Below are 16,174 nucleotides of genomic sequence, written 5' to 3' on the forward strand. Positions count from 1 at the left end.
GTTCCACACTGTCAGCCAAGATGCAGGGCTTGAACTCAAGAACCGTGAGATCAGGACCTCAGCTTTAATCAAGAGTCGGTTCTGACTGAGCCACCCAGATGCTTCTGAAGTAGATGATTTTTAAAACTTAGAGAAACTCCCTACTTTTTAATATTTGAGTCCTGCTGCTTACAAAACTATTTAAAAATCATTTTTTCATGCAAGTTGAAAAAAATTTGACGTCTTCTTTTCATTGTTCACTACTTCAAGTTTGTTCTCTTCTCTTCTGTCCTTTTAATGGGCTCCTGATCCCAGTTTGTCCATAATCTTAATCCTCTGAATTTCTTTTTTTTCCTTAGTCTACAAATATGCCTAAATTCTTCTTATTAAAAGCCCTATCAGTCCTTCTCCAGAAATTTCTTGAAAGAATGTCTACGTTATTTCTTTTTCCTCATTTGATTCACGTTCAAAACTGCATTTGTCATGATTGTTTTAAAGGAGGTCCATACATGGCATTGGAAATAAACCAGTTTCTCTCCAAACAAACATGCAAACCTCTCTCCCTAAATGTTTTCTGGGGGGGAGGGTAATAGAGATTATGTATGATTCAGGATCAAGACTCTATTTATCCCTATAACTTGTAGTTTGTGGGGCTCGGGTGGGTATTAGTTATCATTAACCTCACAGTTAATGATAACTTACATTTGGCACATGACTTACATTTCTATGAATTAGGAACCTGAGATTCTAAGAAGTTTTTTGACCAAAGCACAGGTATGTTAAGTATGCAACCCTAGAACTAATCCCATCTCTTTGCAGGTAGGGAGGGATGGGTGGGTATTATTTCTACTTAAATTTTTCTTCATAAGATTTTCCATTGCAAGTTGAATTCCTTTTGGTATGAGAATATTTGAAATAAAATATCCTAAAATTGTTTTCCTGTCATTTTGTGTCTGCTCATATCCTTATATCTGGAGATACACAGTTAAGTAACTAGCAAAAGGCCGAAGTCGTTTTCTTTTTCCTTCCTTTCCTTCCTCTCCTCCCTCCCTCCCCCTCTTTCTTTCTCTCTCTCTTTCTTTCATGTTTAATTTATTTTTAAGAGAAAGGAGAGAGAGAGGAAGAGCAAGCAAGAGTGGGGTAAGGGCAGAGAGGATGGGGATAGAGGATCCAAAGCAAGCCCAATGCCTCAGAGCCTGAACTTATGAACTGTGAGATCATAACCTGCCAATGCTTGACAAGCCAGATGCTTGACCCAGGTGCTCTAAGTCATTTTCAACAAAAGGCTGTTATAAGAATAAGTGGAAAAAAAAACTGACAGTATAATCTCTGCTTTCTCTCAAACGAACTATGTTTTTCCTATATCATAGAATGATCTTTTGCCTCTGAGAAAGCCTTACCTGGACAGTACTTTTTCTCTTCTCACAGTTCCAGTTCTCTAGGAGTTCTGGTCTTTTCCTGTTAACTACCCATTAATATGCTTCGCTCTTAGCTATTCAGTAGGGCTGAGCAAACTTCCATCATAGGGTATATCAAGTCTTAGTTTACAGACTTTACTCTATTGTTTCTGCCTTATCACTCACATCATCTCTGCCTCCACATAAAATTCGCCTTTCCTAAGCATGCTAGATTGATGGCTTCTGACACCTGTAAGCACTGAGATGGCTGGTCTTTTGGTAAATGAACAAGTAATATGTATGGAGCAAATACATTTCTAAAGTCTAACCTGAACTCAGATCTCAAAGTTACCATTTCCACTAAAATACCTGCCTATTTTAAAAGACAGAGAGAATAACCAATCTGTTTTTGGAAATGGAAATACCACCATACTCATAAACATATGTAATTACTTCAGTACAGTGTCTCACTATTACTAGGCAAAAACTAATTTTCAACAAATACCCTGCTTTCTAACACTACAGTGTACTGTGAGGCATTTGAATGTTTGAGAAGTATTTTGGAAAGCAAACTTTTCAGATATAATTTGGAAAGATCTGAGTCAAAACCAGAAAAGCTTATGCCATATATCTGTTCTTTAAGAATGATACTGAGGGTGGGGGCTAGAATGATACTGGGGACTATATCTTAGATTGCATTTAATTAGAGAGAAAACAGGTAGAAGTTAGTGCTTTACTTGACTTCATGTAGGAGTCTCAAACTTTAAATAATACTGTTAAAATTATCATATAGATTAAGGTATACCAATCAGACCAATCAAGGGAGAAACCCTGCATTACAAAGACAGTTTCTGAAAAAATTAGCAATTATTCAAATAACTTAAAATGTAATCCAAAACAGCAATGCTACATTCCTTTAGATCACAACAGCAGTTTTTTCAATACAAACTGCAGCGTCTCTTAACATATTCTAGGACTGGAAAAGTTATCACCTTTCTTTTTTTAAATTTTTTTTTCAACGTTTATTTATTTTTGGGACAGAGAGAGACAGAGCATGAATGGGGGAGGGGGCAGAGAGAGAGGGAGACACAGAATCGGAAACAGGCTCCAGGCTCTGAGCCATCAGCCCAGAGCCCGACGCGGGGCTCGAACTCATGGACGGCGAGATCGTGACCTGGCTGAAGTTGGACGCTTAACCGACTGCGCCACCCAGGCGCCCCATCACCTTTCTTAATAAGATAAAAATTAGTAATGTGATGTCAGCAAGATAGCGGAATAAAAAACTTCAGGTCCTATCTTCCAGAGACACCAAATTAACAGCAATATGCAAACAAAACTAAATTTATGAGAAAGCTAGAAACTGGCTTTAAGCATGCAGGTAAGTGAGAAACTGGATTCAGGACCCAGGTGAGTGAATAAATTTAACAGAACTGATGACTTTTAGGAGTTTATGTTTTTAACTCAAGTTTTATTTACGCTAGCCCATCCCCCAGTACAATGTAGCTCAAGACAAAATTAAAAATAACACCCAATTCCAGCATGGCTCCTAATGGATCCTTCACTCAGATCAGCAGGAGTATGGGGAACTTAACTCCAGATTTCTAGCTTCAGATCCCAGAGATCTAAAATTTGCAGCATAGTTTGAGTACAGGTTGAAGGCCACTGAAAACAGGGTAAGTGCTGTAGCATGTTATAGCAGCAGACACTATAGGCACAGGCAGGCCAGGACAAGCAATAGATTAGTCAAAAATAACACAAGCCCAAAACTGCTGAGAAAAGAAAAGAAAAACAAAACGAAATGAAGACAGTTCAAAGTATCCACATTTACCATTAAGAAAACACACAACACCCAAAACACGCATTCCTAGGATGGCCTGACCTAGACGTCCAACGGCACTGAATGGTGAAGGAAAGTCCCCCCCCCGCACAAAGATGATCAAGGAGCATGGGGCAAGCCTAGGGAAAAATACAGGTGGCACAAACCCTCCCCTTCCCTCAGCCCCCACCCCTGCCCAGGTCCCAGCCCAGGTGAAATAGATGTGATATTCCTCAGACGCTCCAGCTACCCAAGAACAAATGAAAGGGGTTTAAGTGCTTGCCATGGTATGTGGGAAACTAAGGCAAATGAAAACTTCAATTCCCTTACTGCCTACAGCCCACTGACAAGTTCTTTAAACAGGGAGAGTGACCCCCTTCTAGCAGCTCTGCTGCTTTGATGATGACACTTTGCTCGGGGCAAAAGAGAACCTTAGCTTAACATTATTCCAGCCCTGAGGATCCTGTAAGTTTACTTCCTTTATCTCAACTGTCCCAGGATATATGCTGGTATTCATGCTCCAAGCTTACCATCCCCGATACACATCTGAAGGGTCTCATGATTCAAGTTTCATTAAATAGTGATAAATGGTGTTTCCCTACCAACAGCTAGCCCCTCAAGGTTCTGGAACTATTGCTTCAAAAATTCCTTAGAAATTTATTCTATACCTGACCCCCTCCCAAACTGAACATATATAATGAGGTACCCATCACAACCCTAGTGCAGCTCTTCCTGCCCAAGGGTCTTGTCCCCATGCTTTACTAAAATCACCTTTTTGCACCAAAGACATCTTCAAGAATTCTTTCTTCACCTGCTGCCTCTGGAGCACTCCACCAGGACTCCAAACTTCATCATATGGTGCCCAACAGGTGGGACTCAGTCTGTTCATTTGAAATCTGAGCCTTGGTGCAAATAAGGTTGAGAATACTTTTCTCTTTTGCTTCTTTATTCTCATTTCAGGGGTTGTTCAAGAAGTATGGTCTTACTGAAACACTTTCATGTTGACTACTTAGGCTGCCTCTGAGAAGACAGCCTGCCTTTTGGCTGGAAGTTAGTATCCTGGCTACAATGGGAGTAAGTCCCAGAAACGTGATGCCCTCTATTCCTGGCCTTACACAAAGTTGTCTGTCTTGGGCACAGGATGACTGCCAATCTTAAGACTCCTCATTGGTTTAAGGAGATCCCCTCCAAGTCTCTGGTCAGGCCCTATCAGTCCAGGAGAACTGCATTGGGAGCTGGCTGAAACCAGTACCCAACTGAATTAAAACCAGGGACTATTTCCTAGGATGCTGGCTGTAATAGACTAGATGTGTTGCAATGTCACTCAGATCATGATGGATTTCTGCCTTTACTGTTTTTGATCAATGTCTTCTACTATTACTTCAGTTACAAAATTGAGTAATTCCCCCTTGTAAAAGTTTTCTAGTGTTTGCCATGGGTTAAAAAAAAGGCAGATTCTTCAGGAAACTAAAGCATGGTCTCCACAGCATGCTCTTCAAACTAGGTAATCAGGGAATGACCATGAGGACATGTTCTTCAAAGCATGACCTTTTTTAGGGCATGGCTTCCAGGGTACAGTATTTCTGTTCAAATGCCAGGCACCCACCTGTAGTCTAGAATGCAATGGGGAAGTAGGGGGACACTAACATCCCTCCTTCAGAAGCTGTTTGTCAGCTGGTTGGTGGTCCTAGCAATTTTGTTTGAGGGATGCCTTAGGTAGCTTTGACACCAGGAACCTCTGCTACATTCTGTGTGTGGAATGCCACGGAGGAGTTGGGGGTGGGGGATTTTAGGGGTAATGGACCTCCTCTCTTTTCTTTCTACTTATCTCTTTAGGAAAAGCATGGGAGCTTCTCTTTAGGAAAAGCATGGGATTCTCCCTTGGGATGCCTTTTTAACCCACTGGAAACAATCTGGATTGCAAAATGCAGAAATGATTGATCCTGTAACACTGCATGCCTTTAGTAAATGGCAAATGGATGTAGGTACTCTAGGTCCAAGCCGTCATGGCTACAGGGATCCAGGGGCGTCTTGCAGACATGTGTTTGGTCAGCAACCAGGTCAGTAAACTCTCTCCTGATATACTGGACAATAACTGTCTAAACAGGCCTCCTCCTAAATAGAACTCAGTCACTGAAGAAAACACAGGCCATTCTTGACAAAGGGGATGCTGTCTTGCTGTTTACCCTCGTAACAGATGTGACAGCTGATCCCTCATTCATTTCCTGGGCTCCAAGGCTATAATTGGAGCCAACATTGGTTGAGTCTACCTCAGGATGGAAACTTTAAGAACAATTCCAAAGCAGCTGCTGAAATTCCATTTGTTTCAGGGAAATTCTGTGTCTTCTCCAGCCAAGCATGGACTGCCTACTTTCACTAATTGGTGGGGGAAAAAAGAGAGAAACAGAGAAAGCATCTGCTCCTCTGTCCCAGCTGACAAGATTTAAAACCCAGGAATTCTTTTGTCTTCTTCTGGTATCTCACCTCTACTATCTTCCCCTCCCCTCCGGTTTCTGCACTATCTTGGGTGTGGCCTACATAACTGGTTCCTAAATCATCTCCGTGCTTAAAGGAGGTCCAAGGAGGTGCTCTTGGACCACTCATTTCAGATTCTCCCACTGGTGTCCCAAGTAAAAAGTGACAATGGGAAAAAACTGACTTTTAAGAGAACACAGGTGAAACAATTCGGTGTTTAAACTAATTTAAGTTTCTTGGACCTGTCTTTAGAGTTATCACCATTAAATATGAAACTTTTATCCTATCAGAGTTTACTAAAGATCAAATAAGCTCACGTTATCTCTGTTGCAGTTTGTTAGCAAAAAGAGGACTTAAAAGGATGGTTAATTTTGTCTATCTCAAAGTTTTCGTGGGTAATTCTTAAGACAGCTTTCAAAGTCTTTGGCAACCTGAAAAAAGTTTTGCTTTAAAGTCTGCACAGCTAATGACATTAAATTCACTGGACATCTAGGTCTTTTCCAAATAGAATGGAGTGCTAGAGCATGGATTACTAAATGTAAGGTTTATCAGGCTTTTGTCTTGTTGCAGAGAAACTAAGGCTATTTTTGGGTCTATTGGAAAACATGCTTTATGACTGATTCATGAATTTGCCATATAAAAAAAATTCTGATGTAACAGTTCACAAAGATTTCACTGGAAACTAAGGTTTCTCACAGTTCAAATTCTGCTACGATAGTTAAGACTGATGGAAACATGGAAAGCAACTCTGTATGCAGGAAAGTAGATGTGTAAGAAAGATATAAGGAATGGAAATACGATTTCTTGCTGAGGGTAAAAGAGTGTAACTTTGTCCTAAATAAGACTGGTTGTTTGCAGAGAAATGGTTTGGAACAAAATGTGAAGGCAAAGGAAAAGTTGTAGAAGGCTCGTGAAGAGAAATCTTTGGAAAGGAATTTTATATATGTCAGGATGTACTATGGTTTAGATGAATGGATTTTAAAAGTACACTCATGTAAGATTAAAATCCTGCTTTTCTCTCTATTCAAAAGACAAGGTTTTTCGGGGCACCTGGGTGGCTGGGTTGGTTGTCTGACTTTGGTTGGCTCAGATCATCATCTCGCCGTACATGAGTTCGAGCCCCGTGTCGGGCTCTGTACTGACAGCTCAGAGCCTGGAGCCTGCTTCAAATTCTGTCTCCCTCTCTTGATAAGAAAAGACAAAGTTTTTTTCTCTTTTGTCTGCAGGGAAAACCAAAGCTTTGTTTCATCTTAATCAGGTCTTTGATGACTTAAAAGTTAAAACTTCTCAATGTTTGCTAACAACTATACAATGTCACATATTTGCCTTTAGGATTCATATTTCCAATTCAGGTAAATAAATTAGGATTTATAATGATCTGCGATCCTAGTTAGGATTTGCTCTATAACTTTATAAGGTTTTAACAAACTTTCCCAAGATTTAATTTGTAAATGAAGTCTTTTTGACCAATTAGGCCTTTTTATTTGGTACACTAAGTTACTTGGAAATACAAAAATAACAGAAATCCTTAGGTTGTATTGCATGGGTAAATGCTGTAACTGCTCAAATATATACGCAAGTCCTAAGTTTTAATGTTTTGGTATAAGTCATCACTCGATATTCTGATTATTGAAGTTTGGTAGGTATCACAAAATAGCCAGGTTTCCTTGTCAATTGCATCATAATGAACTCTCATCAGATCTTTACCAATGTCCAGTTCTGAGATTTTTGTCGTTTATAATTGTTCTTATCTCTCACAAAACGTGTTTCATCTTCAAGGAAATTTATAAAAAGAACTTTTAGGACAAATACAGGTATTTGAATCTTTAAAATCCTAAAACTAAAATGGGTAAGAATTTCCAGAACTAAAAAGCTGCATTCAAACTGAACAAGAATTAGGAACATGGCACTAAATGACTGAGGAAAATTATAGTTTTGTGACTCAGGAAAATATCACTGTTCCTTGAATGTTTGCTCTTCCAGATTAAGGAAACTTTCTCTTAAGATATCTATAAAATATACAGAGATGTCAAAAAGTATTCATATGTAAACTGAAGCACTTATCGTTTCCATGTAAGTCCTCTGAAATTCAAAAAATCTCAATGAGTATTCTTCCAGCAATCATACTTATTTGAATAAGTTCAATAAGAATCTTGTTGTAACAGGACACCACTGGAAACACTGGTTATTTTACCAAGGCTTTGATTGGAATGTCGTATTTGAGAGTCCTGCAGACTCAGATATGACCAGACAGCTTTAAGGAACTAAGGCTGGCTTTGTGAAACATGGAGCCATAAAGCCCCCCTTGCAATGTTGGCCTGATACCTTGCTTAGAGAGTTCCCAGCAGTCTTACCAGGAAGGTGCAGGAACTTCAAGATATCTTGGGGACCTCATGAAGTGGAATTCACCCAATTTACAGGTATCACAGACATGCTCGACATTAAGTACTTGGCTTGGCTTCTGGCCTAGAGAGGGTACTGAAAGTTAAGTCCGGAGATTCCTTATAAAACATTCCAGCAAAGGAAACTTTAAAGGATCCTTATGGGGGCCTGGGTGGTTCAGTCTGTTAAGCATCCAACTTCAACTGAGGTCATGATTTCAGTCTGTGGGTTCAAGCCCCATATCATACTCTATTTGGACAGTACAGAGCCTGGAGCCTGCTTTGGATTCTGTCTCCCCCCCCCCCCACCCCCCCTGCTGCTCATGCTGTCTCTCTCTCAGAAATCAATAAAAACGAAGAAAATATTTTTTTAAAAGATCCTGATGATGAATCACTATTCTTGCTGAATTTATGTAAATAATTAGACCAAGTTTATTAAAAATGGACTTGTTTTACAAATGAATTAGTCTCAATTTGGCTATCTCTGGAAATGAGGATGTTTAGAGAGAAAAACTGTTTCAATAATGTATACTTACGGGTGTTAAATTCTAGTTGTCTTAAATGTTTGCCTAACTAGACAACTTGAGGTAAACTTAAGAGATACTGTCACTATAAGCACAGGTATGGACAATCTTCTTGTTATTCTGTGGGATAATAACAAGACTCCAGGGGTATATTATTTAAACAATTGGAAAATGTGATGGATTCCCCCAACAACTGTATGCAAAGACTTTTCTCACTGCAGACCTATCAGTAGGTAACAATATAGTGGTTTATTATTCACATGAGGCTGGGTTAGTTCATAAATCTCTAAATATGCAAACCATATTATTCCTAAACCTGATCTGACAGTTACTAGAAACCCACCTCATATAAACCCAAAAGACCTGTGTATTCAAAGGATGGTCAGTCTAATACAACAGGGGATTTAAATCCAAATAAAAGGGCCCCCCACCGGGTCATATTATGAACTGCCAATGCAGTAAAATTAGAGGGGCACACTTCATGGGTTCCTGTATCTAAATAAAACCTGAACCCCCTTCATAGGAAATCTATGAACAAACTAATGTGCCTTCTTATTCCTGTGAACCTCTGAAAGATCTCAAATGGTTGCACCTTTTTTTTTCCTTCCCCCAATTTATACTAATGATCTTACAATGGGCCATTCAGAAGGATCACCACAGAGATTTGAGTCAAACCAGAAAGACCAACCTGATTTCTGCTGCCTGTTACCACTCCCATCTAAGGATGCTTCAAGGCACCTATCTAAAAATCTCACTTGGCAGCACTGGTAGACCCTGGGTTTGTAACATGCTCTAACCACTAAGCTATATTTTTCTTGTTGCTATAAAAGTATCTCTTATTAATTACCTAATTGCTTACTGGACAATGTATCTATATACCACCTGTTACACAGTTAAGGCCTTAAATGAGGCCTCAAAATAACATTATGTTATTAAATACTAAAGGAACTCAATGCATACAACAGTTCTACAAAATAAAATGGCATCGGATCCTTTAATTGCTGCACAAGACTTAGAGTCTTATAAAAACAAAATGCTGTGTGCAGTTCCCAGATTACTGCAAAAAATATACCTGGATTTCTAACTGACCTGAATACTCAAAATTGGTGCTTTAAACAATCCCTCTCTTTCCTTTAATGATTGGTTCAACTCCTGAACTGGATGATTTTTGTCAACTACCAAGAGACTTTTTTTGGGCTAATCTTTCTAGTTATTCTAATTTTGTTTTGCTGTTTTCTCCCGTGTCTCTTTATGTGGTGCCAAGACTCCATCAGTACGAAAATAATCATCTGACCGATGATCCTTTCTACTCCTGCAGGTTCATACACATTGCCCACCTTGGATTCAGCTGCATCTGCCTTTTGTAACCCCTCCATGTATTCCCTACCTGATCAATACTGACCCATAGGTAAGGACATCTCTACACCCTTACTCAGCAGGAAGAAACTACAGAAGATGACAACTTCCACTTTCAACAACCTTTAGGGTTAAGGATTTAAGGGTCAAATTGTTCAGGGGGCATATGATGAGGGAGCATGAGGCAGGCTGAGTGTAAAATCCACCCCCCACCCCCTCAGGTGGAATATGTGTGATATTCCTCAGACACTCCAGCTACCCAAGAACAAAGGAAAGGGGTTTAAGTGTTTGCCATGGTACGTGGGAAAATAAGGCAAATGAAAATTTAAATTCCCTTACTGCCTACAGCCCACTGACAAGTCCTTGACACTAGCAGAGTGACCTCCCTCTCAGAGCTCAGTTGCCTCGATGATGACACTTCTCTGGGGGCAACAGTGAATCTTAGGCTTTACATTATCCCAACCTCGAAGATCCTGTAAGTCTACTTCCTTTATCTCAACTGCCCCAAAATCTATGCTGGCATTCCTACTCCAAGCTTATATGGTCCCTGTGATAAGCATCTGAAGGGTCTCAAGAGTGATGTTTTACTAAACAGTAATACCTGGTATTTATCTAGCAACAGCTAGTCCCTCAAGGTCCTGGAAATATTGCTTCCAAAACACCTTGGAGACTTCCTCTATCTCTGACCTCCTCCCAACCTGAGTATATAATGAGTTATCCGTCACAACTGCAGTGCAGCTCTTCCTGCCCAGGGGTCCTGACCCCTTTTTGCACCAAACACGTCTTCAAGAATTCTTTCTTGGCTGTGGGCTCCAGACCACCCCACAATCACCCCAAAACTTCATCAAGGCCATGTCGTCAAGACTGGAACCACTGCCTTTTTCTTTAAATGCTCAGATCTCAACAACAACAACACAGGTCACAGAGGAAAATATAACCTTATCAAAGAAATATAGTCTACAAAACAAATTCTGAAGAATATCTGAACTGCCTGAAGCACTTTTTAAATGCTTAAAAATGCAGAATGACCTACAGAACACAGTGATGAGGAAAAGTATTTCCGCTCTCCTCAAAGTCCTTCTATAAGATATTGGCTTGAGACAGATGTAAAGGAGAAAACCAAATTTAATGTTGTACATATGGGGAATCCACAGACATTAAATTCCAAAGACAGTGAGAAAAAGTGAGGCTTACAGGAGCTGAGAGGCGATGGCGTGAAGACAGGAGGGTTGAGAAAAACCATTACCAGGAGGGTGATAGAGGAGGCGTTTCAAAAACAAAGGTTGCTGTCTTATAGAAAAAAAATTTACCTAAACAGGAATCTTGGTTAATAGCTCTCTTCCTGGTACAGGCACACAGATGAGGGGGAGATAAAGAGCTTTTCTTGAAGCTGTTGGGTTTTGATTGCTTTATCTCAAAACATAATTTATGCCAAGGTATGCCACGTTGGGATGGCCTGCCCTTAGCCTATATAGGTAAGTAAACAAAATCAGAACATCAACAAAGAACTCCAAGGAGTATAAAAGCAAACATCCATGCAAAGGCATATTGGAGTCCAACTGTTACAATGTATACAAATCTCAAAAGGGACAGGAGAAAGATAACTTGTCCCACACATACCAAGGGAACCTCTGTAAGATAATCAGACCTTTCTCAAAAAGAAACCTTATCCCACAGAAGGTAGTGTGAGGTTGCTAAGGCAAGCTGAGGGCAAAGAACAAGCTAGCACACCTCTCGCCTCCAGGTAGGATATATGGGATATTCCTCAGGTACTCCTGGCTGCCCAAGAACAAAGGAAAGGACTGAAGACAAAGGGGTAACTGATAGAGATCACAGGATAGGGCTCCTCCATCAGTTTACAAATGTTTGGTAAATTATAAGAAAAAGGCAATCTTATCAATAGACTTAGTTTCCTGGAGCCCCAACATTACCCTCCCTCCCTTCCACAGTGATGTGGGGAACAAAGGCAGGAAGGAAATGGCAGGTAAAATTAAATTTCCTTATAACCTGCAGCCCATGGACAAATACCTGAAATAGAAAGAATATAAAAAACGCTCCAGGAATTCCTTAGTGTTATAATGTTAATGCCTTACTAGAGGGAAGGCAACCTTAGCTTGGCAAATAGCAAGGCCTCAGGTGTCACAGGAGTCCTCTTTAGCATATTAAAGATCCTCTGGAGGCCTCCCTTTTGACTTTACCTTTCCCAACTAGTTTCTAACCAGTCACTCTGCACAATCCCAGTGCAACTCTTTCTGTCCATTGGTCCTGTCTCCGTGCTTTAATAAAATCACTTTTTGGTGCCAAAAATCTCAAGAATTCTTTCTTGGATATCAGCTCTAGATACCTACTCCAAAACCCAATCAAGGATATATTCAAAATGCTGAAAAGAATGCTGTCAAGTGCTTCTTGCATCAGTTGAGATTATCCTGCATTTCCCCTCCTTACTCTATTCATTTGGTGTATTATACTGACTGACTTTCATATGCTGAGTCACGCCTGCATTCCAGAAGAAAACTGCATTCGGTCATGGTGTATACCTTTTTGACATGCTGCTGAATTCAGTTTGCTAATATTTTGTTGCTAGCTTTGCATCACTCTTCACAAGGGATATTAGTTCTCTTGTCTTTCTGACTGGTTGTAGTATTTCCTTTTGCCTTTGTTTCCCACATCAAACACCAAAAAAAAATCAGGTGCATACTTAACACTTAACAATCCAAAAGGAAAATTAAGAAAACAACTCCAGGGGCGCCTGGGTGGCTCCTGTGAAGCATCCACTCTTGTTTTTGGCTCCCATCATGATATCGAGCCAGTGGGATCAAGCTCTACATTAGCTTTATGCGAAGGGTGGAGCCTGCTTAGGATTCTCTCTGTCACTCTTTCTCAAAAGTAAACAACAACAACAAAAACAACTCCATTCACAGTAGCACAAACAAGAATTAAATGCTTAGGAATAAACCTCACTGAGAGATAACATACTTACACACTGAAAACTACAAAATATTCCTGGAAAAAATAAAGTAAGATATAAATGAATGAAAAGACATCCCATGTTAAAGTCTAAAACACTTATGACTGTTAATACGTCATTACCACCCAAAACAATCTATACAATCAATGCAATCCCTTAACGTCCCAGAAAGCATTTCTTTGCAGATAAATAACCTTCCTAAAATTCCTCTGGAATCTCAAGCAACTTCCAAATAGCCAAACAATCTTGGAAAGTACCAATGGTGGCTAGGTCAAACTTTCTAATCGAAAACATTCCAGCTACTTGTTGGGAGGAGTGCTGCCAGATTTATGAAACGTGTAATAAAGCTAATTAAATCTTTAAGTTTACTTGGTTGAATTTTGTTTTCCAATGAATCTGGATTTGAAGCTAACCTCCTTTGGCAGTTGGGAACAAGAAACAGAATTCTGCTGCCCCTAGAATTCTTGAGTTCATGGTCTTTCTGGCTGTTTCTGAGGCCTGTGGTGTGTCAGAATGAAGAGGTGAACACAAGCCTCTTGATGCTACTAACACTACCTGAAAAAAGATCCTACAGAGACTACTGCCCAGTGGCTGCTCAGAATGATGATTCAGAACCACTGGATGCTGGAGCCACTGGGCTGGCTTCAAACCACAGCTAGATCTCACTGATCACACAATTGATGCTGGGCAACAATGACTCATTGAATCATCATCAGAGCCCTATGAAGGTTACTTAGAAGAACAAATCACAGCACGCCTGGTAGAAGGTCCAAACACACCACCACTACAAGTAAGGAGGAGCTTTGCAGAGGACTGACCAGTGGGACAGAGCAGCCAAATACGCATGAACAGAGTGCACGCAACACACTCCAAAAATACTTCCTAAAGTGCCAGGCCCTAGACAATGTGTGACCCTTTTTAATATAGTAGCAGCAGCAGGTGCAGCACACACAAGCTATTAAAGACAGAAACTGAGCCAAAAACACAAAGCAGAAGAAAGAAAGTCAAGGAAGAAATGACAGCCAGAGAGAAAATTGCTCAAAACAGAGATATACCTATACCTATACCTATACCTATACCTATACCTATACCTAGATCTATAAACACGTGAGCAAGAATTTAGAATAACACTCATAAGATTAATAGCTGGGCTTGAAAAAGCATACCAGACAGCAGGGAATCTACTGCTGCAAAGATCAAAGACTTAGGAAACAGTCACAATGAATTTAAAAATGCTATAAATGAGATGAAATAAACTAGCTACAGTGACATGGAGGTTGGAAGATGCAGGAAAAAGAACAGGTAAAACAGAAGATAAAATTATGGAAAAGGATAAAGCTGGGAAAAAAAAAAAAAAAACAACAACAGGGAAATTACTAGACCATGAGGAAAGAATTAGAAATCTAAGTGATTCCATAAATCAAAATACTATCTGTATCACAGGAGTTCCAGAAGAAGACAAAGAGAGAAAAAGAGAAAGGGGCAGAAAAGTTTATCTGAGCAAATTATAGGCGAGAAGCTCCCTAATCTGGGGAAGGAAACAGGCATCCAAGTCTGAGAGGCACAAAGAACTCCATTCAAAATAAAACAAAAAACAAAAACATGTCAACACTATGACATATCATAATGAAATTGGCAAAACACAAAGAGATAAAATAAAAAAGATAAAAGAACTCTGAAAGCAGCTAGGGACAAATGGGCCTTAACCTACAAGGCAGACACATAAGGGTAGTAGCAGACCTGTCACTGAAATTTGGCAGTGTAAGAGGAGTGGCAGGAAATATTCAATGTAATGAACAGGATAACTATGCAGCCAAGAGCGCTTTATCCAGCAAGCCTGTCATTTATAATAGAAGAAGAGATAAAGGCCTTCCCAGATAAACAGAAACTAAAGGAGTTCATGATCACTAAACCAGCTATGCAGGAAATCCTCAGGGGAACTCTGAATAGAGAGCAACAAAGACTACAAAGGACCAGAGACATCACTACAGGCATGAAAGGTACAGGTAACACAAGTCATTAAATACATCTTTCAATAATCACTCTGAATGTAAACGGACTAAATGTCCAATCAAAAGACACAGGGTATCAGAATGGATTAAAAAAAAAAAATCCATCTATATGCTGCCTGCAAGAGACTCACTTTAGACCTGAGTTTACTTGCAGAATGAAAGTGAGAGGATGGAGAACCATGTATCATGTTACTGGATGTCAGAAGAAAGCTGGAGTAGCCATACTTAGATCAGACAAACTAGATTTTAAGATAAAGACTGTAACAAGAGATTAAGAAGAGCATTATATCCATTGAGAAGGCTTCTATCCATTGAGAAGAGCTAGTAATATTTGTAAATGTTTAGGTCCCCAATGTGGTGGTACCCAAATGTATAAATCAATTAATCACAATCAAGTGTATAGTTAGTAATACCATGTTTGTATGGGCTCCACTTAACAACAATGGACAGATCATCTAAGCAGAAAATCAATAAGAAAACAATGGCTCTGGATGATACATGGGACCAGATGGACTTAAGACATACTCAGAATTTTGACATAGGCTGCAATATGGATGAACCTTAAGTACATTATGTCAAATAAAATATGCCAGTCATAAAATACTTTATGATTGCATTCATGTGAGGTACCTAGAGTAAGACAACAGAAAGGCAGTGGCCAGGAGTTGGGAGCTGGGAGCAATGGTGATGCATATAATTTGATGTATACAGTTCCAGTTTTTTAAGATCAATAAAGCTCTGGAGATGAATAATGATGATGGTTGCATAACAATGTGAGTTTACTTAGTTACTTAATTACAATGTTCTGCACACTTAAAAACAGAAAAATGACGAATTTTGTTTTATCTTATGTTTTACTACAATTTAAAATAAACACTTGTGTGATACAGACTTAGGAAATGGGCAAAGAGTAAAACTGAAAAGCTTTAGGTTTTCACCTCATTATTTTCACAGAGCACTGTAATACAGTAAATTTTAATAGCAACTATAAGCTATTTTGCAATATTACAGAAAGAAAATATAGGGGCACCAGGTGGCTCAGCTGGTTAGGTGTCTGTCTCCTGGTTTCAGCTCAAGTCCTATCTCTGGGTTTAACCCTACCTCCCTCTCTCCCTTCTCCCCCACTGGTCTCTCAAAATAACTAAACAGAACTTGAAAAATACTTTAAAAAACACAAAAAGAAAATAAAAGTCACAGTGACTTGAAATGTTTAAGTGCATGCAATAAACTGTTTACGCTGCATTACAGTTCAATAAGCATTTAAAG

General features: G+C 39.5%; 1 protein-coding gene across 4 annotated transcripts in view; it reads right to left on the minus strand.

Moving 5' to 3' along the window:
* Nucleotides 1–16,174, minus strand: part of LOC115508045 (probable ubiquitin carboxyl-terminal hydrolase FAF-X) — a 184,749-nt gene that overhangs the window by 147,771 nt on the left and 20,804 nt on the right. The gene's annotated exons all lie outside the window — the stretch shown is intronic.

This window comes from Lynx canadensis, chromosome Y (assembly GCF_007474595.2).
Source record: "Lynx canadensis isolate LIC74 chromosome Y, mLynCan4.pri.v2, whole genome shotgun sequence".
Classification (NCBI taxonomy): domain Eukaryota; kingdom Metazoa; phylum Chordata; class Mammalia; order Carnivora; family Felidae; genus Lynx; species Lynx canadensis.